Source organism: Schistocerca cancellata, chromosome 2 (assembly GCF_023864275.1).
Source record: "Schistocerca cancellata isolate TAMUIC-IGC-003103 chromosome 2, iqSchCanc2.1, whole genome shotgun sequence".
NCBI classification, from domain to species: Eukaryota; Metazoa; Arthropoda; class Insecta; order Orthoptera; family Acrididae; genus Schistocerca; species Schistocerca cancellata.
In genome coordinates, this window is record NC_064627.1 from 510,172,153 (window position 1) to 510,198,935 (window position 26,783).

Consider the following 26,783-nt stretch of genomic DNA (forward strand, 5'->3'; position numbering starts at 1 on the left):
ACTTCAGCAGTAGGTGACCAACACCCCATACCCAATACCCCACGCTATTCTGTCTGACGCCACACTGACATCGATGCATCGCCACAAGATTGAATATTCAGAGTGTCTATTTTAACTGTTCTAAGAGATCTTTTGTGTCCACGATAAGCTTTATATCGTAAACCACGCAGGAGACACTGTTATTATCTATGCACTTTTGTGTAGTATTCGTTTTGTGTGTTTTGTGGTATATAATTTACCATAACTTTTTGAAATTTCAACACTTGTCACGTAAAAGACGAATGTATTAGATGACATGTGTGATAGCTTCTCTTACAACTAATCACAGTCTCGACCAATAAACTATAAACCAAGAATGACTCAGTCTAGTTCCTGTGTTTTCCCGCATATTCTTTAGTAAAAACATCCTGAATGAGGTGGCTGGTGCTTCAATGGAACCAGCCCGTGGCAGCACTAGTTAATGGAAAAGAAAATAGTTACAAATATTCAGTCATAATGAATAGCGATACACTCAGGAATGTTAGAGTCTATGCAGTATACGAAAAGTAAGTTTCAGACACATTAACGAACAATATTTAATTCAGCAACACAAATAAATGAAGTCTTGAAACCAGTTGCAAATAAGAACCCAGTCCAGGAAGTGACAGCGAAGTGTTAGCTCTCTAAAATTTCGCTCCCACGTAGGGACTGATGCGGCATGTCAAATTGACTAAGAATAAATAACAGAGAGCATCTCTCTGGGGGTAGCTACCGAAGCAATTTAGAAAATGTAAAACTCATTGTTGTGCCTCAGCCTTCTCCACTTTTTTTTAAAATTTACGAAGTAGAGTTGTAATTACTACTCAGAAGGAAAGGTAGATGCAAAGAGAAATGCAAGCAAACCAATGTAGTTAATCCGAAAAATGTATTTACGGTAAGACCAATCCACACCAAGGTGACAAATGTCACGGTACACAGCCAAATATCGTGCTGGACATCCTTTTGTGCGGCGCAGTTCAGCACCTCGACGTGGCATTGACTCAACAAGTTGTTAGGTTTCCCTTGCAGAGCTACTGAACCATAGTACCTCCATAGCTGTCCACAATTACAGAAGTGTTGTCGGTGCAGCATTTTTTGTGCGAACTGATGTCTCGATTATATCTGCATAAATGTTCGATAGGACTCATATCAGGCGATTTGCGTGGCCAAATCATTCTCTCGAATTATGTAGGACGTTCTTCAAACCAGTCGCGTACTATTGTGGCTCGATGACATGGCGCACTGTCCTCAATAATAATTCCATTGTTTTCTTTTTTTGGGAAAAGAGGTCCATGAATTGCTGAAAATGTCCTCCATGTAGTCAAACATCATCACTTTCAGTCAATAATCGGTTCACTTGGATCAGACGACCAAATCTATTCAATGAAAACACAGTCCACACCATTACGCAGCCATCAGTACTTGCACAATGCCTTGCTGACGGGTCCATTGCTTTGTGGGGTCTCCGCCACATTGTAAATGTACCATTACCTCTCATCAACTGATATCGGGACTCATCTGACCAAGCCACGGTTTTCCATTCATCTAGGATCCAACCGGGATGATCACAAACCCAAGAGAGGCGCTGCTGGTGATTCCACGCTTCAGCGAAGACACTCGCGTCGGTCGTCTGCTGCCGTAGCGCGTTAACGCCAAATATCGCTGCACTGTCCTAAGAGATACGTTGGTCATACATCCCACATTCATTTCCTCCGTTACTCCACAGTATGCTTATCTACTAGCACTGACAGCTGTACGTAAATGCTGGTGCTCTCGGTCGTTAACTGAAGGCCACAGACCACTTCGCTGTACGTATTGAGAGATTCAAACTCAAATTTGGTATTCTCAGCACATTATTAACGCTGTGAAGCTCGGAATATTGAATTCCCTAACGATTTCCTAACTGGAATGTTATACGCTTCTAGTTCCTACTACCATTCCGCTTACAGAATCGCTTAATTCTCATCGTACGACCCGTTTTTACATGAATCACGTAGGTTCAAATGACTGCTCCGTCGTTGCACTGTCCTTTTTTTATACCTTGTGTTCGCGATACTACTACCATATGTGGAAATGCATACCTCTACTCCATACTTTTGTCACCTCAGTGTATAAGGTAAGTTTCGTGAACGTTAATTTAACGCTTGGGGTTTATATGTTCGGAGTTTGGTTTTTTGCATAAATGAAGCGGTCAGGTGAGAAATGGATAGAGGGATCAGAACTTTCAACCTTTACATGTCAGCTTGTTATTTTCATGATAATAAAATAACCTTAACTTTATTCGGTGAAATCTGGTCTCATACACTCAGTCAGCATCGGAATGCTATATTCAACTGAAACAGTCTCCGAATAGTTTATGGACTACTAAATATTTCAAGTTTCAATACAAGAATATCTGTCGCTGTGAACGAGGAACGTGCTTGAAGAATACGCCGACGAGTATATAGTTCTTCTACAGATATAGTAAGAACATTTTTATGATTCTCTTTGGAAAAGTATCAGATACGAAATGGACAATAGTTACAAAAATAACTTTAACCATTTTTATCATAATAAATTAAAAGTCTAATATAGACAATTTGCAGACGTTCCTTCTCTTCAGCAAAAACTGAAGAAACATAAACGTAAACTTACGTGCAAAGCTTAAACTCGATCGTGTGTTCCTTAGTGCTCTTCTCATATTAATCTCCCCAATTGGAGAAGAAACTTAAAGCGCAACTTATTGAGAACAAAAGATAATTAAAGACATTTATTCACTTTTTTCTCATTTCACATTATCAAAAATACGTTAGAATATACTTAGTCCCTTTTTTTAGTCGTTAGGATCTTTAGTCCGTAAACTGGTTTGATGGAACTTTCCACTCCGTTCTGAATAAGGCCCTTCGCCTATGAACAATTACTACCGCAAACTATATTGGCTTGATCTCCACTTTTAGCCATATTGTGACACAAATGTATTTCATCCCATGTCTGAATAGTACTTCATAATTATTTATGCTATCTACCAATCTAATCCTCGGCAATCTACTGTAACACCACATTTCTTTTCTCTTCTTGTCCGAAGAGCTTAACGTCAACATTTCAAATGGCTTCAAATGGCTCTGAGCACTATGGGACTCAACTGCTGTGGTCATAAGTCCCCTAGAACTTAGAACTACTTAAACCTAACTAACCTAAGGACAGCACACAACACCCAGCCATCACGAGGCAGAGAAAATCCCTGACCCCGCCGGGAATCGAACCCGGGAACCCGGGCGTGGGAAGCGAGAACGCTACCGCACGACCACGAGATGCGGGCGTCAACGTTTCACTTTCATACAAGGGTAAACTCTAGACAATCTTAATTTCGTATTCTATGTTTGCTAATTCTCTTCTTCATAAATACTTTCTTGGTCTTCGGCCGTGTACATTTTATGTCTTCTGCAATTTGGCTCCATTAGTTTTTTAATGGTCTAATAGTTTTAGTATCTCATTTCCAAATCTATTTCCCTCAACATTATCTGATTTAATTAAACTACATTCCATTAAACTTCTTTCATTTCTGTCGATGTTCTTCTTAGATCCTCCTTTCAACACACTATTTGGTTAAACAGCTTTTGAAAGTCCTTTAATGTATCTGATATGACACCATGTCATCACCAAACCTCAAACTTTTTGTTTCTTTTCCCTGAACTTTAATTCCTACTTCAAATTACCTTTAGTTTCCTTTACTTCTTGCTCAATGTACAGATTTAATAACATCGTGGGCAGGCTAGAAGCCTGTCCCACTCCCTTCTCGAGCACTTTTTCCCAGTCATGCCCTTTAACTCTCAAAACCGTCTGGTTTCTAAACATATTTGTAGACAACATTTCGCTTCCTGTATTTTACCCCTGCTCCATTTCAAGTTTCAAAGGATATATTTCACTCAACACTGTCAAAACCTTTCTCCCAGTCTGTAAATGATGTAGAAGTATTGTTCCATAAAAACACGTGTTTTTATGGAACAATCAGTACGCCGGGAAAGCTTTAAACATCACCTGTAGAAGTATGTTTGCATTTCTTATTGAATAGTCAGTAACAAGCAGTCAGTATTGCCTTGCATGTTACCACATTTCTCTAGAAGCAAAGCTGATGTTACCTAAGGTCGGTGACTACCAAATTTTCCATCCTCCTGCAAATTATTGTTCGTTGACTATTTTGTAGGCAAGACTCATTGAAGTGATAGTTCAATGAGATTCTGTGAGCGTCTTATTTCTTTGTAAGTAGTTATATATAAACACCGGAAACTTAAAGAGCAGGTTCTTTACCCAAAACAACAAAAAATATCAAGTAAACAATGTCTCTAAAGCGTATACCTTAAGAATGATGAACAAGTGCTCATCTTGTTCATCTTAGATTATATGAAACACATCTCTTCTACAGTAAGAGCTTTGCTGCTTCATATTTTCGGAGGAGGTAGCATGAACCAAAACAAGACAAAAAGTCTAGTTAATATGAGCTCTAAAATGCGTAACTTCAGAGATCTGTGCACATGTTCACCATATGAGATGTGTTCGACATTTGTGAAAATATGCTTGTGGCTACAGCTCGTAACGTATGCGTTTCAGACCCCACGTTTATCGGAAAATTTTTCTTCACTTTGTCAATACTTCCTCTTCCAAAAATAACGAAAGCAAAGACCTTGCAGCAGAAAAATATTGTTTCATAGTAACAAGGATAAATAAATGCTCAGACCTCTTAAGGTATGCTTTTTAGAGCCACTTAATTCCAAGGTTGATTTGACTACGCTCCAGAACTTTCCTTGGGAACCCTCTTACACATCCTACATGTAGTCACTATCTCCACCTATGCGATATCCATTTATTCCATATTTTTCATATTTCATACTAATTGTACTATGTGATCAAAAGTGTCCGGACACATTTAGAAAAGACTTGCAAGTTCGTGGCTCCTCCATCGGTAATGCTGGAATTAGATATGGTGCTGACCCACCCTTAGCCTTGATGACAGTTTCGACTCTCGCAGGCATACGTTCAATCAGGTGCTGGAAGGTTTCTTCCGGAGTGACAACCCATTATTCACGGAATGTTGCACTGAGAAGAGATATCGATGTCGGTAGGTGAGGCCTGGCACGAAATCGGCGTTTCAAACCATATCAAAGCTGTTGTATAGGATTCAGGTCAGAACTCTGTGCAGGCCAGTCCATTACAGGGATATTATTGTCGTGTAACCACCCCACCACAGGCCATGCATTATGAACAGATGCTCGATGGTGTTGAAAGATGCAATCGCCGAATTTCTCTTCAACAGTGGGAAGAAATAAGGTGCTTAAATCATTTATGTAGGCCTGTGCTGTGATAGTGCTACGCAAAGCAAACAAGGGGTGCAAGCCCCCTCCATGAAAAACACGACCAAACCATAACACTACCGCCTCAGAATTTCACTGTTGGCACTACACACGCTGGCAGAAGAACTTCACCGGGAATTCGCCCTAAGTCGGTCGGAGTGACCGAGCGGTTCTAGGCGCAACAGTCTGGAACCGCGCGACCGCTACGGTCGCAGGTTCGAATCCTGCCGCGGGCATGGATGAGTGTCATGCCCTTCGGTTAGTTAAATTTAAGTAGTTCTAAGTTCTAGGGGACTTATGACCTTAGCAGTTGAGTCCCATAGTGCTCAGAGCCATTTGAACCATTTTTGATCCATTCGCCCTACTCACACCCTGCCATTGGACAGCCACATTGTATACCGTGATTCGTCACTCCAGACAAAGTTTTTCCGTTGTTCAATCATCCAATGTTTACCTTTCTTACACCAAGAGCGGCGTCGTTTGGCATTCACCATCGTGATGTGTGGCTTATGAGTAGCCGCTCGACCATGAAATACTAGTTTTCTCACCTCCCGCCTAACTGTCATAGTACTTACGTGGATCCTGATGCAGTTTGGAAATCCAGTGTGATGGTCTGGATAGTTGTCTGCCTATTACACATTACGACCCTCTTCAACTGTCGGTGGTCTCTGTCAGTCAACAGACGAGGTCGACCTGTACGCTTTTGTGCTGTACGTGTCCCTTCACGTTCACACCTCACTATCACATCGAAAACAGGAGACCTAGGGATGTTTAGTAGTGTGAAAATATCGCGTAAGGCGTCTGACACTATTGACACCAAATCAAATGTGGGTGGGGGGTGGGTGAAATCTTTTGGGACACCCAATCACCTGACCACGTTCGAAGTCCGTGGGTTCCGCGGAGTGCCCGTTCTGCTCTCTCACGATATGTATTGACTACTGAGGTCGCTGATATGGAGTACCTGGCATTAGGTGGCAGCACGATGCACCTAATATGAAGAACGTATGTTTTTGTGGGTGTCCGGATGTTTCGATGTGCAGTCCGTAAGGAATTAACGCTTCTCTTTTACGGGACTTGATATGACATTAGGTTACAGCCTTAAACACTACTTAGGTTCAGTTAACTGTATATTCTGCCCTAGCCTTAATGTAGACTAATACAACAATTAAATATCTGTTTTGTGATTTTATAAGTAAAGTTAGTCTTTACTAACAGGAAGCTTGTTAACCAATATTTAATGCTCAAAAGGGAATGCTGTATAAATTATTCTTTCCAAGAATTCGAGAACAATTGTACTTGTTCTCTCACAGTATTGTATTTAGTCGTATTATACGCAAGTTTCAGACAACTACTTGATCCTCAGCGGACAGTCAGTACTACTTCCTTCACGTTTTGCTTGCAGCCGTAACGCCTGACCAGTGTCAGCTCAGTAGGGTAACATACACTGCTGGTAAGCCTGTCTAGTGAATTTGATATCATGTACTCCCTCAATTTAAGGACTCAAGAAGTCACTCCCAGGCCCCCTCATGATACATGTTGGGTCTTGGTGATGGGCAAGCGATTTCCTGATCATCTAAGGCAGTATAATCACCATATTAACATATTTTTCTTTAAATATGTTTCTTGATGATACAGTGCGGCCTTTATGACGCAAAAGTTCGTCGCCTCAGCGTTAGTTGTTTCTGCCCTTTGCTGAAAGTCTGCTCTATATGCGCCTGCTGTATATTCAGCAGGGATCGCGTTGGAGGAGCCATATGTTGGTACCTACCATCAACAAAGTGTTTCAGATCTAGGCCACAAGTTCTTTGTGGCACCGACACATAGCTAGCCAGATCGTGTTTCCTTCACAACTAGTTTCTTGACCTGCGTCTGAAACGACAAAATGAAACGATGGACGGTGCGTTTAACTGTAACCCGTATAACGAAAAAGCATTGAAAATGTAATATTAAATAAAAAAATTATGATTTTTTATCAGTGAAAATAAAAGGGCATCCGATGAGAAATGGAAAATCGATACCACAGGAACCTCTATATATTCTAAATTTGGAAGTCCTACTTGGGAGGTCGATCGATGGGAGAACGAATACAACCTCTGAGAGTTGCAACAACGTTTCGTTAAGCGCCTATGCACTCAACAATGAATTTAATTGCTGCTCATCTTAACTCGCGCGAGCGTGGGACTCATTGAAACTAAATCTACAAATATGGTCTATTTCGAACAATCGTCTGGAGAAAACAGTCGAATAGTGGACAAGTAACGCACTGAATTTTACTGTCACTTATCAGCTGAAGTGGCATAATACAACCGAACACAAATTCTCAAGTAGGAACATCGTCAAACATTGAAGCGTTCATGAAAGCTGAGCGTTCATTCAAATGTCGTGACATAATTTCTATAATCCTATAATCGCTATCAATAAAGGATGTAACAAACTAATAGTGACAATCTCGTCAACTGTGTGTAGTTAACTCTGTCCAATCGATCACATGTGGTAACTAAGAAACAATCAGCAACCGACAAGGAATAATTGTAAATAAAATGTGGTAATGGAGAGCTCACTATCTGTCTGATGGAAGTAAAAAGGAACCACAGAACAAGAAATACGGTTTCTGTTTTAAAATTAACTCATTCTTTCTAGTAGAAAAAGATATTGAAAATGGAAAGCGATTATCGTGGTAACTTTCTGAATACACAACACTAGACGTGTAACGTAACGTTTCTTTGACCTCCTTGAAATTTATATAAGGATGTAAGCACCTGACACTGACGTGGAAAGTGCACAAATCAAAACACAATAAACCGTGAAAGGGGTAACGAGTGAGAATATGGAGCATTGATGAAGACACTATCGTCGTAGTGTGGATGTGTGGGATTCAAGCAGCTGTAATTAAGACAAATTACTATCTATAACGAACTACTCTTTATATAATCAGACAAGTATTAAAAGTAAATACTCTCAAGATAAATGTTTATTGCATAGTCATAAAGAAATACTCTTTATACATCACAACATCAATTAGGTAGATAAGATAAGTGCGTCACATGAATATGTGTTAAATATGGAAGTTGCCATTTTCAACTACTTTTATAAGAATGCGTGGTGTCTGTTCTTTCAGACATTTGCGAAAGAACAGACACCATGCTTTTATATAATCCATTCGCCTCGATGGTCAATCAATCCCCTACCTTCAGCGCGGAGGTGTGTTTACGTTCGATCTCCATCGGGAACCTAAAATTAACGAGCACGAATGACGTGGATGGGGACTAAAGATAGGTGGGGCTTAGGTGGGAGTGTGAGACGTCCAGATAGTCCAGATAGCGTGCCGAGATAGACCGCGCATTGGCGACGGATAGGGTGTCCGCGTGGTTCAGTGTTTGCGTTGCGGATCCCCAACTACGTACAGATTCTTCCAATGCTGAAGCTGATTGCTCGACGCTTACGGCAGCATTTCGTTACTTCGTAAGCGGGGGATTACTCTTCAAGATCCAATACGATGCCCTGACGCTGCCCATAGATAGAGGAGGCTTCGTGCTCTTATACGTTCCCGGTGGCCCTTTATCTCAGAACCATGCTGAAAATGTAGGATAGACGACGGCCAACTCTGTCGGGACTCTTGATAGAAGAACTGGCTCCAGCTTCTCGAATTTCACCGGTGATGATAACAACATTTTCCTACCATTTCATTATATCAGAGTTTTTTTCTTCATTATAGCTGTGTTATGAAAGATCTCCGGGAAATAGATCACCGAAGTGCGAAACATCTATCGAATACTCACGAGCAGACACTGCGCGGTCCACTGCCCGGTGATAAGTCGGACAGTTCACCATACCACCATTGCCGCCCGAAGAAACTCGAACGACGTGGCACCTGGTAGTTAACGGTAAACAAGTTACCGGATCCCGCCTCCACGCCGTCAATGTCCTGAACTCCTAGTTAGTGTGACAGGCTAGTGACGACCTTCTCATGTGCGACCCCTCTGCGGAGGCGTGGCATCTAATGACGAATACGATTCCCTTCCTTTTGCGTGTAGGATAACAATTAATTAATCCTACCGTTTTTATTTTTCCGGGCAGAACTTACTCTCAAGCCAAGACGAATGCGGTGACGTGGATAATGGCCAAAGTGGTGCTATACCTGTTTCGCGAAAGACTTCTTGAACCAACTGCATGAATGACATATGGAGATTGAGTGCAACCCGAAATACCAACAATGTTTTCCTAAATTCCTGGAGAGTGCGCTACGAAAACCCCTACGTAACTGGAATGTCCCGGTATAGTGCTACAACGATGAAATTCAATATTACGACGATGTCAAACCTTATTTTCATGATTTAAAGAAGTATTCATGATATTAAAAATGTAATTATAATTTTATTATTTTCATTTTTGTGCTCAGTGTATCAAAGACTTTCTAGTGCACGGAAGACATTAGCATTGTTTGTACTACGAAACTATATATGATTGTTAAGGGTTAAGCATTTAATAATTCGATGTAAGACATTTTGTGGAGTCTGAATTTTGTTCTCGTACTGGTCGGTAGAGAAGGAAAAGTTCCTTGATCGATGTGAAGGTATAAAGGCTTTAAAGAGGATAGAGAGAAAAGGTAAATACAAGTTATTCAAAACAAATATCTCCTAATTGCAACGTCTTGTGATTTCCTATAACGAAAAATTGCAAGGTCTAATCTGAGCCTGTCGTGAATAACAGCGAAGAACATTTATGGTATCATATATTTTCTTCGTTTGATCACGGTTGTGATTCGTATGTTTCTTTTTGTTACGCGACGTGTTATGAATATTTTCATTTTACGCGCAAAAGTGCACACAGCATTAATATAACCTGCGTCTTTCGGAAACGATAACTTTTAATCAGTACAATTACGCGAATACCGTCAAAATCGCAACCGTGATCGCAAAAGTGTTTCCTGAACCAAATAATTCTGATAAAATGTGTATTCTCCAAAGCGAGCAGCATTGCACTATCGCTGCCTCGCAACAATCGAAAGAGTAAAATCAATGCTTAAATAAAATTGCCACCTTTTAATAATTATTATTATCCCATTGAATAAATAAACAGCAATTCAGTTTCTATCCAATCAATAAAAAGAGGGGGCAATTTACCGGGTATGACAAGCTAATGTTGAACACGTTTAAGAGTCATCCACTGACCAAGACGAATCGGTTATCTCCTTCTGTTTTACGAGACGACGTGCCCAAAGCAAGCAGCAACGGCGAGGACCGGTCTTTACTCACCCATCAGCGGAGACTTTTTTTTCCATTTGTTGTTCGAGAACACGTATTATTTCCTTCGTGAAGAACGCCCGGTGTATGATTTCGTTGCAAACTAAAGACAGGTGTATTTTGTTCCCTTTGAGTTATTTTTGTTTCAAGTGTTTGACTCCTCTCACACTTATGAGCTGTACATAGAAAATAATAATAATAAAATAAATATAGAAAAAATATCTGAAGTAATGGCCAAATGTAGATTAACCCTTTTCGGAACCTCTATCGAATGGATGGAGATAGACAAACAAAACAAATACTCCTATATTTCTGTAAGAAGAAATCGACAACAGCGTGGTTTACAGAAGTAAGGAAAAATCTAGGAAGAAACATCAAAGAATCAGAGATAGCCGAAAGAAACCGTTTTAAAAGTAAAATGCTAAATCCAGAAGCCTTTCAAAGCAGAAGAAATAAAAAATCGGGAACAACATGGACAGAAGAAAGGAAGGGACTTCATGGGCAGAAAATGAAGGAATACTGGAATAATAGGAATTAACAACAAAGGAAGAAGAGGAACTGAAGTGGTTAACGTCATCCTAGTTGGTCAATATGATTGTAAATAACATGAGGTATAACGGTATCGGCAAGGTACGCGACCTGAAGTGGAATGCAGTCCATTATTGTTTTGTAGTGCATGAAGCAGTTTATGTTTATTATTTGTACCAGCATAAAAAGAAAAAGCAAAAACCTTCCAATAAAGAAAGGTGGGAAAAAGAATAATAAAGAAACGCGACTGTCTAATAAGCAAGAGACACCAGGTTCACTCCCCGGCCTGTCACACATTTTTCACCCGTCGTCGCTCAACCTGCTTAAAGTCCCGATGCAGCTCTGATAATTAATTCCTGCCCTTTCCTATCCTGTCCCCCCTCCACCTTCATACTACGTTGATATTATGTTACTTATGCACAATTCTCCTTAATTTAAAAGAAGCTATGGTTGCGTAATGATTTGCTGAGAAATTATTGCTGAGGAGGGAAGAGCGGGAAACAGTAAATTCTTACTTATCGCTTTTTGAGGAAAGTACTCCCATTTTTCCGTTTAACTCCCAAATTAATTATCAGTCACATATTCCCCCAACAAAAACACGACTGATTACTTCTCATTAATCTCTAATCCTGTCAACTATTGAGGTGGCGCCATGGTTAGAGCGCTGAACTCGGGTTCGTGTACAGGATGGTTCAATCCGCTGTTGACCATTAAGATTCAGGTTTTCCTTGATTTACCAACTGCTCTAGGCAAATGCCAAGATGGTTACTTTCAAAGGACACGGCCTATTTCCATTCTCATCCTTGAAACAGTTCGAACTTGAGATCCATCTCTTATGACATCCATGTCGACAGGAGTCCTAGTTACTATAAACGGCAGTAATATGACGTTACACTCACAGGTACCATAAATTTTTCGTTACTTACAGCAGCAATTACATTCTCGCACACTTGCTAGCAATTCACTGCGCTGTCTAGCAGCCCCGTGTGGCGATTAAATTACGCAGGCGTGATACGGGCTGCGCGGCTGCGGCTTGTTTGTCCTGTGCGGGCGCGCCTGCAATAGTTGCGCGGGCGGCCGCACCCTGCGCCGTGTAGGCGCAAAGTGGATTTGCGGCGGTGGCGGTAGCGGCGCTGCGGGAGGGGTCGGAGGTGGGGGAGGGGGTGGGGGCGGGCCGCGGAGGCGGGATGCGTGCTGGCGCGTGCCTGGCGTGCACAACGCCGCCGCGCCTGCTCTGCATATTGGCGGCGGAGGCGGCGGTGCGGCCCCGCAAAAAACTCGCCCGCTTCAAAGCGAACGCGAGTGTGCGCGGAATCCATCCACAGCAGGTAACTTCCACCTCGAGCCGTGTAATGTGACGCCCTGTTAGGAAAGTAACTGTATGATACGGTCGCGGGAGGTGCAAAGGCATTACAGTCTGCGGCGACATTGCGTCAGCCTTGAGTGCTTGAGTATGGGCCGCGGTTGTTGGCAGGGGAAAGTTGAATACTGTAAGGGTATCGATATGGACTATGCTACACATACCATGTTCTGCTATATGTTACGCCGATGAGAGATTAGTTGATATACAATATTACGTCAATCTTAAGTCCATGAGTACGTGCTAGATATGGGAGAAACAGACCGGTTAAAACTGATACCGATATTTTAGTTCTCACTAACCGTTGTTTTTCGGTATTTGTTTTTCTCAGTTATAACAGGTGTTTCTTATTTTTTGCTAATAACCAATTAAAAACTGAATTATCAATTAGCCATATCAGGAGTAGTAAAATGTTTCATTTTTAAATAAAACTTTTTTAAAGAAAAGGGGTAATTTAAATTCGTATAATCTACAATGGTTTGAAATATAACGTTATTATAGAAAATGCGAAGTTTTTAATAAAAATACCGACAGAAACGAGCAACAAACGCATGGCATAAGAACTGGTACAGCATTGCAGAGACAACAATACCCCTCCTGCCGTGTGTTATGGTTTGAAGTAGCTGTGTACGTGCAAAGTGCAACACTTGGCTTCCACCTGGTCTGTATGGTAGTTTCTCGATGTCGGTGCCGGACATACGTTGTATTGCAGTGTCTGCAAACATCTTTGCGATGTGAAGCAGCAATGAAGTACTGTGCTTCATTTACTTTAAAATATTAGAAATTGGTCTTTCTGTCAAATAATAAAAGGGCATCAGATTATGGTGACATTAATAAAGAAAAAAATTGACAAATCATTCATAGTAACCAATAAAAATAGAAAGTATCTGTTCAGCTGTCTGTGTCTACGTAATATGCCTTTATCTACTTTTAGTTCTTCCAAATGGGCAAGTTAACGCTACAAATAGAGTTCTTCAACCTCTTTTTTCGCCCTTTAGCGCTGACTGTTCGTAATGCCTAAATAGTGGTCCCCGAATATAACAAGAATTTAGAGCAGAGTTTCAAAAAATTAACACAAGTAGGAAAATATTGGCGAGAAAAGCATCGAACGGTAGACGGAGTGAGTTTTCTTTCAATCGCCTGTATAAAGTAATATTTTCACTCGATGTATCTTGAAGCTGAATGAGCCAAACCTTTTCATGTGTCTTCGATTCATATGTTTACTGAAAACAGTAGCACTAGAAAGCCGAAAATCTTTCATTTTAGAAACTGGTAATTTTGAGAGGTTTTAAAATTTGGGTTAAACTGCTGTTGAAAATAAAAAAAAAAAAAAAAAAACAATTTAACACAGAACCATTTGTTTGACCGATTACTGCCATCTCTAATTCGTGCCGTCGTTTCTGACAAGTGAAGGTTGACAAGTATGATAGTATCTAACAAGCTACACATGTCGAATCCTGATCTCTCACAGAGGCATCTGAGTTTTGCTAAAAGGGGCATTGTCGTGGTGCCACTAAGAATGCGGTATCATGAACAGACTCGTTCCGCGTTCCCGACTGAATGTTGGTGTATGTTCAGACAGCACTAAGCAAAGCGTAGATGAGGTTTATAAATTTAGTTTATGTGCGTCACTTGCCGACAAATTAAATCTCAATCAGAACAAAAGGGCTAACGACTGCTTCAAATGTGCAGGGTATTCCTAAGTCCCTACTACCGATTTATAAGACCTGCAGGGAGAACAAAGTAGATAAAGTTTTGATGAGAAATTAATGGCCGTGAAGGTACAGTTTGGATATAAAATATATTTGATGATCGGATCACGTCCAAATTTTCCACTTCGCGGTACACTGACAGTGGAGACAACGAGCTCACCTGCGTGCTCCTCAGAACCGAGTGGCATGGGCAACGTATCAAGTACTCTTCGTGGCGTACTCTTCCACGTGACGAAGGACGTCCTCTTTTAAAATCAAGCTTGCCGCGAGTCCATGGAGCTCCGCAGTCAACCTCCTATATGCGAACGTACAAAAGTCCCGCAGCCGTTGTAGCCGCACGGAAATGCTTTGTGATGTCATAATTACCACAGGGACTGACGACGGCGTTGTCTTCTCACTTTGTGTGCGTACCTTGATTTGATTCTCAGACATTATATGTCCAAATGATACATTTCCGGATAATGTTTCTAATCAAAACTTTATCTACTGAAAACTTACGCGCATAAAATTTTATTGCGTTCCGATGTATAACGTTTCTCCGCCTTTTTTATGTGACTTTTCAACTGTACGTTGAAGCCAATCTTCCAAAAGTACTGAATGCAGCCTGATACTCTTAGACTGTAGCTCTTGAACTGGAAGTACCACTGAGGCATTTGGTGTTTATTACTTGGCATCAACCATTTCCTGTAAGAAAGTAGATTTTAGTTTAAAATTAAGCGACTTACTGTACTAAGGCTACTAATGATAGCCCAAAAGCCTATCTTCATCAATTTGTTGCTATTTCTTTTGTAAAGCTTTTAACCATCGTTCTTCGTAATAAGTTCTTGTTTTTTATGTGCAACGATGGGCTGGAAACATGTATGTGAGCCACATTGATTTCTTAAATCTGTATCCTACTAGACAAGTGTAAATCGGTTTGACGATAGTGCTGCAGTAGACGGTTCATCTCTGCCTGAAGATTCTGATGAAGTAGGCGATCCGATTTGATATGACAGGCCTTGTCCGTTCTTTGTGCATCGTTGCTAGTCACATGTACTTAGTGAAAATAAAAGAAAATTAACTAACAACAAAACTTCTACTCCCCTATTTGTGGATTGTCCAGTTTGTAATCTCCTTGTTTTCTTCCTCGAAAATAGTTTTACCATTGTGGCATCGATTCTTTTGCAAACTAGAAACCTCAACAAACGTACTATATTCTGCTGTACACTGTTTCAACACACATGGAAACTATTAATGCGATATTTTAACTTATTCACTGATATTTAGAGACAGGTAACAATTTCCAGTCATTACGCTTGGAATGTTTACTTGGCTGTATGACTGTTTGAGAGACTGAACGAGAAATGGCGATGTTGCTGTCATCTACGTCTTCGCATAACTATGGGAATCTGCAAACATTTGATCCACTTTATTGTAGTCTAGATTTGATCTCTCTCCACATTTTTTGATCACCATGTTTCCCTACATTACCAGTTTAATTTTGTTTTATCCTCAGCGCGCGTCGTATCGTCTTATTCCTCTTTCTAGAGAAGCAGAGCCATAACTTTTTTCTTCTTTTTTCCTAAATAAAGTATCTCTTCTTGAGTTACTATTTCTATCCATATAGTCTTCCACCACCTTTCATAAACATCTACTCTTTTCTTGATCATAGATCTATCGTTTACATCATTTCCATATAAAGCTGCACTCCTAACAAGTACTTTCAGAAAAGACCTTCCAACACCTAAATATGATTTCTGTGTCATAAACAATTACCAGAAACGATTATCTTGGTATTTCCAGCATGCATTTGAAATATTCAACCATCATCAATTATTTTTCTGCACAGATAAAAAATTAACGTACTAAGTTTCGTAATATACGCAGACTGTCACCTAATTTAATGCGACCATACACCATTGCACCCGATTTACTTTTCTTTTTGTTTATCTTATTTCCTCAACTGCAGATACTCTCTATGTCACTCAACTGACCTTAAAACTGCGTTGCCATCTCTGGCAGAAATACAATTGCAATAGGAGAAAAATTTTTTGATCCACTCTTCACACTCTCATTTTTCCTTGGTTTACTTCACGGCTTTTTGTATATTCTGATTGAATACCACGAGGGATAGGGTACAATGCTGTCACACTCCATTCTCAACCAACAACTCCCTGTTACGTCTTTCGACTCTTATAAGTGGTATCTGGTCTCTCTGTAAGTAGTAGATAACTTTTCACGTCCTGCGTTTCATTTCCATTATTTCAGAACTTCAAAGATTACATTAAAATGTACGACAAACTCTTTTCTTATATCTACAGATGATATACACGTTCATTTCCAGTTTTTATTTTCAAACTATTTTGTAAGGTGAGTCGTGGGGTTGGTATCGCGTCTCGTGCTTCTATCAAACTGAAGCTGATCCATCCCCACGTTATTACTGAAAGGTTTTCCATTGTTCTGTAGATGATTCGAATTAATGTTTTAGAATCGTGACGGTTTAATTCAGCTGCGTCTCTGAGGAGATTTCACGTGTCTCATATAATTACCAGGAGGAACAATTTTGTCATAGTGTATTCACCCACAGATTTTATTAAAGGAAAAGGCGTCTACTCCAGGTGCTGATTTTAGATGTTATCGCGTTCTTTCTAATTCTTTTCACTTTGTTGCATTCTCCTAGTCATCTTTATCCATTTCCTCTGCACTTTTCGTATTACCTATTCAAGTTCCATTTCTCTACATAGGCCTTCTATATACATACTTTTGCTTTCAGCTCTCTTTGCTAGTACTGGCAAGTCGTATGAGTTCATTATGCTCGTAGAGCTCGTACTTTCACCACGGACGCAGTGGCCGACGACATTCACTTAACGACAGAGAGCAGCAGCGTTTGCGTAGAGTTGTCGGTACCAACAGACATGCAACACTGAATAAACAGCCGCAAAAATCAATTTACGATATACAACGAACTTATCTATTGGGACAGTGTGGCGTAAGGCGTCGTTAATGGGCTAAAGCAGCAAAGAACCAACATGAGTGCCTTTGCTAACAGCACATCGCCTCCTGCGTTCGTGTCCGAACCGATTAGACCGTAGAAGACTGGAAAACCGTGCCCCAGTCAGATGAGTTCAGATATCAGTTGGTAAGAGCTGATGGCATAGTTCGAGTGTGGCTCATACCTCCCGAAACCATAGACCTAAGTTGCCAACAAGCAAGCATCCTGATGGTGGCTCTATATTGGTGTGGGTTCTGTTTGTATGGAATGAGCTGGGACCTCTTGTCCAACTGAACCGATAACTGACTGGAGTGCAGGTATTCATGGCGTTCATGTCCCCAAACAAAAATGAAATTCTTATGGACGACAATGCTCAATGTCAACGGCTCACAGTTGTTCGCGATTGGTTTGAAGAACGAATGATTTGGCCACCAGGATCGCCCGACATGAATCCCATCAGACATTTAAGGACCTGACTCAAGTCAGGTTTATGTGCACCATTCACGTAATATTTGTAGAAGACGGAAAACTGTATATCGTGATGACTTTAGCACGGAATGTGGCTATAAATGCTGCTTGCTTGACTGCTCTATTACACACGTCATAAGGTATCACTTTCGCCCCTTTTGGTACCCCGTGTGTTTGTGTGTGCGTGTTTCCTTACACAGAAGTTTGGGCAGCGCAGCCTGGCGCCTTCCACTTTGCAGAGACCCCTGTACTGCTGGCGTCCAGGGAGCGCGCCAGGCGGGCGGGGAAGGGCGACTTTTAAATCGAGTTACCGCGCCGGCCAGCGACAACGGCCGCCCCCACCTCCACCCCCTGCTCCCCAGTCCTCTGCTCGCAGCCGGCGCCGCCGCCCCCGCTTCAATCTGGCGTGGCATGGCGCGGCCTCGGGCAATCTGCAGACGGCGCACCGGCCAGCGGGAGGCAAACATTTCTTATTTATTATTTGACACGCCCCACGGATTTCAGAGCCAGTCGAGGAGGAGAGGCTGCGCTACGCGTTCCGTCCAGCGGTTTCGCCCTGTCGACGGGCGGACTTTTCTTCATCCAACAAGATCAAACTTTGCCACATTTCCTATATGTGAGTTTCGAATTAAGCACTAACTCAGAAACACATTAACAACGGAGCTCTTACTGAAAATTATAATGCGATCGAATCAAATATGTACACACATGGATGTTACAATGATTGCAACAAGGCTGTAGCAGTGGGAACGATCAGAATTCGATTCCCCAACAGGCCCTCTAAATGACAATATCGTGTGATTTCGCTAAGTAATTTTAGAGACTTAAAAAAGGTCATATTATCGCCGTGAACAGCTGTTCAAAATACTTTGTTGCACAACCTGTTTCAGTCGACTGGCCATCATCAGGCTTATAAAAATATCCACAGGATCGTGTTATGAGAAATATAAAGTCGTTACCACCAGGTGATAAAAACCATAAAATGTACACTGTTATCATATCGAAGTATAAATTACATCGTCAGTCTGTAAAAACTGTGCTGTACTCATATGAACGTATCTGTTCACAGGATTAACGCGTGCCGGCCGGAGTGTCCGTGCGGCTGTAGGCGCTACAGTCGGGACCCGAGCGACCGCTACGGTCGCAGGTTCGAATCCTGCCTCGGACATGGATATGTGTGATGTTCTTAGGTTAGTTAGTTTAATTAGTTCTAATTCCTAGGCGACTGATGACCTCAGAAGTTAAGTCGCATAGTGCTCAGAGCCATTTGAACCATTTGATTAACGCGTATTACAGTTTTAATACGAATGAGTACAACAAAATGGTTCAAATGGCTCTGAGCACTATGGGACTCAACTTCTGAGGTCATTAGTCCCCTAGAACTTAGAACTTGTTAAACCTAACTAACCTAAGGACATCACACACATCCATGCCAGGGGCAGGATTCGAACCTGCGACCGTAGCGGTCTCGCGGTTCCAGACTGCAGCTCCTAGAACCGCACGGCCACTTCGGCCGGCCGAATGAGTACACCACCTAACACAGTTTTCATAGACTGGCGACGTTATTTATATTACGATGTGATAACATCGTATAATTTATGGTTTTATCAACGATTTTATATTTCAGAGAACATGATGCTGTGAATACTTCTATGAACTGATGATGATCTGGCGACTGAAACTGGTTGCATAATTAAGTATTTTACTAGCAGCTCAAGACGGTAAAATGACAGTACATTTTGCCACCCCCTGAAATTTATAAGGGTTTTTTTTCCACATGGCCACGTCTCTCCATGTTAATCAGCTGGTCCGTAAAAGTTTTCTAATTGTTTTACTACGTCGATTATACAGGATGACCGTGTTAAACAAATAATAATATAAAATGTAATAACTTTAGTGTAATTGACATATTTATTAACAGCATTTTTCTACAAGTATTGTAGCTAAGAAACTTATACATCCAATAGAACTCGACATAAGCACCATTAGGGGCGCGATAGACGTCAGATCTGTTTTACACTTCTCTCCATGTGTTTTGCAGTACTGTAGACGGAAAAATGCAATAGCTGCACGAATCCGATGGGACACATCTGGTAGATCACAAATTGGTGTCTAGTACACATGAATCTTGCCAGCCCGGTTAGCATGCGGTCTAACGAACTGCTTTCCGGGTGGGAAAGCGTGCCGGTCCCCGGCACGAATCCGCCCTGCGGATAAGTGTCGAGTTTCGGTGTGTCGGTCTGTCAGTGGATGGTTTTTAAGGTAGTTTTCCATCTGCCTCGGAGAATGCGGACTGCTTCCCCTTATTCCGCCCCACTTACACTATGTCGGCGACTGCTGCGCAAACACTGTCTCCACGTAAGCGTACACCATAAGTACTCTACCACGCAAACATTGGGGTTACACTCGTTTGGAATGAGACGTTCCCGTGGGGTTCCAATGGGGGCCGAACCACACAATAACTCTATGTTTGGTGTGAATGAGACGTTCCCGTGGGGGTCTACTGGGGGCAGAACCACACAATAACCCTGGGTTTCTTGTGGGGCGACAGTGTGGTGGGTTGACTGCTGTAGATTATTGTGGGGTTGTGTACCACTGAGGGCTACGGCGGGGGCGAAGCCTCGGCTGTTTCTAGATCCCCAGTTCAGTACAATACAACACACTTGAATCTTGGTTCAAATGGTTCAAATGGCTCTGAGCACTATGGGACTCAACTGCTGAGGTCATTAGTCCCCTAGAACTTAGAACTAGTTAAACCTAACTAACCTAAGGACATCACAAATATCCATGCCCGAAGCAGGATTCGAACCTGCGACCGTAGCGGTCTTGCGGTTCCAGACTGCAGCGCCTTTAACCGCACGGCCACTTCGGCCGGCTCTTGAATCTTGATAAATCCCCAAAGAAAAAAATAAGGGGCTTATGTCTGGGCCTCTATTGCCAAAGCAGTCCCCGTTCAGCTATCTGGAAACTCGTGATCCAAGGAATCCTCCACACTGTTCGCAAAAGGCCGTGTTGTGCCGTCTTCTTGAAAGATCACGTCACAAGGAATTTATTGGTCAGCCTACAGGTCCAACACATTTATGCAGGTTGTTGCATCAATTGTAGGGTGTGCGAAGAAGAATGGGCCCCTAACCCAGTCCTTCAATACCACACGTTAACTTTCGGTGGGTCACGTCCGCACTCTGTCACTACGTGTGAGTTTCAGTTCTACATATACGGAAACGATGCGTGTTTACCGTGCCGGAGGTGTGAAATGTTCCCTCGTCCGAGAAACAAATGAAATCGAAGAATACCTCATTTTCATCCACTTTTGGAAGAACTACCTCCACAGACCGCTTCCATTTCGCACAGTCCTCAGGCTTGATAGTATGACGAAGCTGCAGTTGTGGTGGTGGTGTGCTTCTTCTTCTTCCTTCTACGGACCTTCTATGAACATTCTATGGACGACCTTCTATGGACGACATCGTGTAACTGTAAATGCTTACTGGCTTGTCACATTGACTTACGAGGACTCCGCTGGAAGAGCGCAGGGATTGTGATACCCATTATTCTCCATAGGTGAAATAACGCAATATAGTAAAACATTTGTGTAAAAGTAATCTGTGACTATTCAAATGTGAGTTAATCCCTTGGAAATAAATAATTCTAGCTTCATGAGTGAGGGATGTTGTCTCCCTCACACACTCTCTTCCGTCTTCGCTTCCGAGGTAGACGTACGCTTTGACAGGAGGTTGGGTATTTTTAATGCAAGCATATTTTGTAACAGTTTATCAGCTAAGCTATCAAATGTTCTTATTTCAAATAAGGCATTGTATCTACGTTGTCCTAACCTGTATTTATCTGTTTCAGGGTCAGTTTGTGACAAGGCTAAGTGGAAGTTTTCGAAAGGTGATGCAATTATCGACCACAGCTGTAGGTACCTATATGCAAATTTGCATGATCAATCAAAGAACCTGCCTTCATTATGCTTTTATGATTTACAAAGTCCGATTACGCTGCGTTGCATGCATTTATAAACACGCCACCATTGACGATTGAAACCTTCATCACCGGTACAAGGTCTAGAAACACCCTACTAATGACTGACAACGGAAACCAGCTACGCCGAGTTTTAAACATGGTCTTTTATTGATTCCGTTTTCTTTATCAGAATGTCTCGTCTTCCTCATAATATTGCTGCTCTCATCCGTTACATTAGTAAACATTTTTACAATAAACTCTGACCCAGAGTAGAAAGATTATAAATGGCGAGACCGAATGAGGAAGTGTAAAATTGCCACGCTGTGTAGCCGCGCGGTCAGGCGCCTTGCCAAGGTTCGCGCGTCTCTCTCTCGATAACCCCCCCCCCCTCCATCCTTACCCAACCAGAGGTTCGAGTCCTCCCTTGGGCACGTCAGTGTGTGTTGCCCTTAGCGTAAGTTAGTTTAAGCTAGATTAAGTAATGTGTAAGCCTAGGGTCCGATGACCTCAGCAGTTTGGTCCCATAGGAACTTACCACAAAACGTGTTGCACGAGAACTTCATCTTCTATGAAATTGAATGAAAACATTCGCAGGACCAAAACTCGATGCAGTGGTATAATGAAACGTTAAGTGTGGAACCCACCGCTTGGGACAAAGCGACATCATAGCCATTTCAGGTACAGACATTAGACATAGCATGAGTTTGACAATGTATGAACCTGTGTTCAGTGTATGCCGCCTTTAACATCTGAAGATGTTCATTGAATGGCCGAAACTGGCTATGACTGTGTCCTAAACATGTGATTGTGTCTATAAATAAACAAAAAAATTTTACAAGAGGATCAATCACGCACTCCGTAGACAAAATGTCGTTTTCTCCAAAAACTGCTCCAGTGCGTACAATTAGTAACGCTAAAGCATTAGTTCATAATTGCTTGGAAAATGTGAATTTTCCTTTATTAAGTTTGATTCTTTGTACAAATCACTCACGAGCTATTTGCCACAAGGTGGTCGTTTATTTCCTAACTTACGTGTAATGGTGAACTACATATTTCGTAATGTGCGCCCTGAAGTAAATTGCTTATGCACATATTCTCGGCTTGAATCTGTAGATACTTTTTCAAGTCTTTCCTTCTTCCAGTTTTTTCAAATTACTTTATTGAACATATTTATCATGGTAAAGGTAAGATAGGTTAACGAAAAGGCACCGTACCATACCAGTAATATTGAGATGAACGCCAAGTAAAACAAATTCGACACGATGGGTGTAGAAAATTCTCTGTTTCTGAGCCCGAACCAGAATCGTGATCTGAAACGCAGGTACATATTTTAGCCGAAAATATTCTGCTTGAAGATGACATTCACGCAGCCAATAAAACACAAATTGTAGACTTTGGAACTGATGACGTTTCACGTAAGGCTAATGTTCCGATGGATACTGTTTCGCGTGAATCAAAATAATAATCAGCTTTGAGCTCCAATTGGCACATTTAGGAACATAATGATCCAGCTAGTCTCTTCAGGCAGTGCGCCCAGTCTGCTAGTCTGTCCAAGTTCTGGGCAAGAATGTGTGTGATGTCCTTATGTTGGTTAGGTTTAAGTAGTTCTAAGTCCAGGGGACTGATGAGCTCAGATGTTAAGTTGCATAGTGCTCAGAGCCAATTTTTTTCCAAGTTCCGATGATTTACTGTTCACTACTCCATTCCTTTGCATTGACGGAGTTACAGCCAGCAACAAAAGGACATATGTTTTACTAGTCACAGCAGGCTTCAAACGGCTGGAGGGAAAGGCATTTATCAGGGGAGGCATCCACAACGCGGCAACGGCCTTGCCGCAGTGCATACACTGGGTCCCGTCAGATCACCGAAGTTAAAGAACTGTCGGACGTGGCCGGCACTTGGATGAGTGACCATCCGGGCCGCCATGCGCTGTTGCCACTTTTCGGGCTGCACTCAGCCTGGTGATGCCAATTGAGGAGCTACTCGACCGAATAGTCACGGCTGCGGTCAAAGAAAACCATGGTAACCAGCGGGAGAGCGGTGTGCTGACCACACGCTCCTGCTATCCGCATCCTCGGCTGAGGATAACACGGCGGTCGGATGGTCCCTGTGGGCCAATTGTGGCCTGAAGACGGCGTGCATCCACTGCGCAATAGCTACGCGAGCTCACAGATCACTCTGATGGCTCTTCTCTGAAAAAGTCACTCCTCGCACTGTGTGGATGCCACCTGCTGCTGACCCTGGCGACCACACACAAACAAGGGGGGGAGCGTCCAGTGCTCGTCGGCAGCTACGCAGCGCACCGCGGCCAGCAGGTGGAGGCGCGGTCGGCCGCCCCCGCCGCCCCCACCGCTCCTACCGCCCCCGCCACCCCTCGCCTCCCCTACTCGTGTACTCGCCACCACGCCGCCACGCCGGGCGCCTGCCTGCCGCTGACAGGATATTTATGAGAAGCGCCGAGGCGACGCGACGCTATGGCGCCACTGCCTATTCCCGCATTTTCCAATCTTCTCGCCGCCAGTGCGCTTGATAGCCGGGGTGACGTAGCACGATTGCGAACCAATGAGAATGAGGCGGCCTCCGAACCACGACGATCGCCGGCAGCCACAAGTGGAAATGCTTCATTACGTCGGTTCCGCTCCGAAGGATCCCGTGTCTGCTGCTTCTCTCAGCGTGAAGGGCAGGGAAGGGATAAACCTGCTGCCTATCTTTCCTTCTCCTCTCAGTTTCAAACGGAAACATAGTTACCTTAAATTATATGGAAAGTAGTCCCGATACAACGACTGATTTGGTTTTTAGTATAACAGATTTTTCAGCATGAGAATTCGTCGCCAACCGTTACGTCTATAAACCGTGGATGTTCCTAGAAATTAATAGTGACAGTTCTCAGCCCCCCTTGTTGCCTTGTTTCGAGCACATGTTGGTACTGTAACGAATGACAGCGTTTGGCAATGTCATCTATGTAATCACAGTGCGTAGAGAGAGAGAGAGAGAGAGAGAGAAGAAAAGGGTAAGTCTTCTTCTTCCTTCCTTTTTGTATCCTGGCTGCAAGACGTAAAGGCCTGTGTCTTTTTATCTATAATTCAATACTAAGAATTATTAAACATAACAATTTATTCGTTTAATGATACTCTAATTCCGTCTACTAATCATATTTAAAGTACTTTCAGCCAGCTAAGTAAGTTGGAAGTGATTGCTTTGCTGACGCAAAGATAGGGTGTCACCAGCGTGCTATTGTTTACCCATTTTCATTTTAACAAAATGGTTCAAATGGCTCTGAGCACTATGGAACTTAACTTCTGAGGTCATCAGTCCCCTAGAACTTAGAACTACTTAAACCTAACTAACCTAAGGACAACACACACATCCATGCCCAAGGCAGGATTCGAACCTGCGACCGTTGCGGTCGCACGGTTCCTGACTGTAGCGCCTAGAACCGCTCGGCCACACCGGCCTGCCATTTTAACAAGTCGAGCAAGCAAGCTAATGTTCTTTAAGAAGCCCTTTTACCACTGTTATGATCGTGCAGTTCATTGGTAGGACTGACATTTGACATTGTTACGGTTGTGAATCACCAAGTTTTCCACTCGCCAACAACGACTGCTGTGCATTAGGAAAAGCATATATAATTACAAAGGAGCTTATTGATCTTTAGATGATTCGACGAAGCAGGAGAAGTTTAATTTCATCAATTAATTCCAAATACAACGACCTATATGTTTCTCTTCCTGTCGTCTCTGTGAAGCTGTCCTTATTTCGTAAGCTTCTTGCTTTCAGTAGGAAGCCTTTACAAAATCCACGCAGGTGCGAGTATAACGTATCACTACACTAACAAAACGTTTTCTTTGCCGCCTTTGCTGTCTCCTCTTTTTCCCTTCCACAGTTTCATTCTTGTACTGAAAGCAGCAGTGCTTCGTTTGGGAGCCTAGGTAGCTGATTTGTCGTCACCGCTTGCGGTGAAAACTGAACTGGGAGCATCCTCTGTTACTGGGCCAAGCCTGCTGGTTGCCTTGTTGCGCTTCACCACCAACAGCATATGTGCAGTGTCCTTAGCATGTTGCAAGTGTCAGTCGCGGTGAGAACAACGTTCTCTATAGTTGGTAGTACATTATGTACATTATGTGAATTAGAACGTGCGTAAATTACTGAAGCTCGTATGGTTGGTGCCTCCATAAGCGAGGGAGGGGAAGTGCTTGGTGTCTCAAGATTCACCATATCGAAGATCTGCATCTCATACACGGAAAGCAGAAAAATATCATCCGATCAGACACAATACTGAGTGATCGTGACGGAGGTCATTGAAGCGCATTGTGACAAAAAATAAGAGAGTGGCAGTTGCAAAACTGACTGCAGAACCGAATGTCACACTGAAGAACCACTCAGTATCAAAACAATACGAAGGAATATGTGAATTGAAAGTGACCTGGAATTAAAAAAACCACACAGCAGTGATTCAAATACCAGTAACTGGAAATCGTTGTGCCAGACCTATAAAACGCAGGCAGTGGAAGAGTGGCATTTGATCGGATGAGTGCTGTTTCACACTGTTTCCAACTTCTAGCCGAGTTTACGTCCCAAGAGTGAGTGATACATAGCGAGCGCTCGGTGATGATCTGGGCAGCCATATCGTGGTATTCCTTGGAACCTCTGATTACTCTGCAAGGTCGCATTACTGCCGAGGACTGTGTGACCATCTTGGTTAACCATGTCCATCAGAACAATAATAGTGTGTTTCGAAACGACAGGGCCCTTGTTTATCCAGGAGTGGTTTTGTTAGCATGAGAATCATTTGTCGCTTCTCACATGGCCACCACAGTCAGAAGATCTCAATATTATGAAACCTGGTTTTCTTTTCTGAGAAGGGTTCGTGGTCGCTATCTATCTCCAGCTTCGTTACCTGAACTTACCGCTCCTGATCTTCTTTTCTGAGAAGGGTTCGTGATCGCTATCTATCTCCAGCTTTGTTACCTGAACGTACCGCTATTTTGAAGGAAGAATGGTATAAGAACCGTTCAGAGCCTGTATTTATCTTTCTGAGGTGGCTGGAAGCTGTTTGGAATGGCAACCGTTTATTCACAGTGTATTAGGTATGTTAATGTGTCGTGTTTTTGTTGTTTGCATATTTTTGTCCAGCCACCCTTAGCTATTTGCATAGCAGTCATGATGACTGCTTGAGCAGCCTTAATCGATGTAACC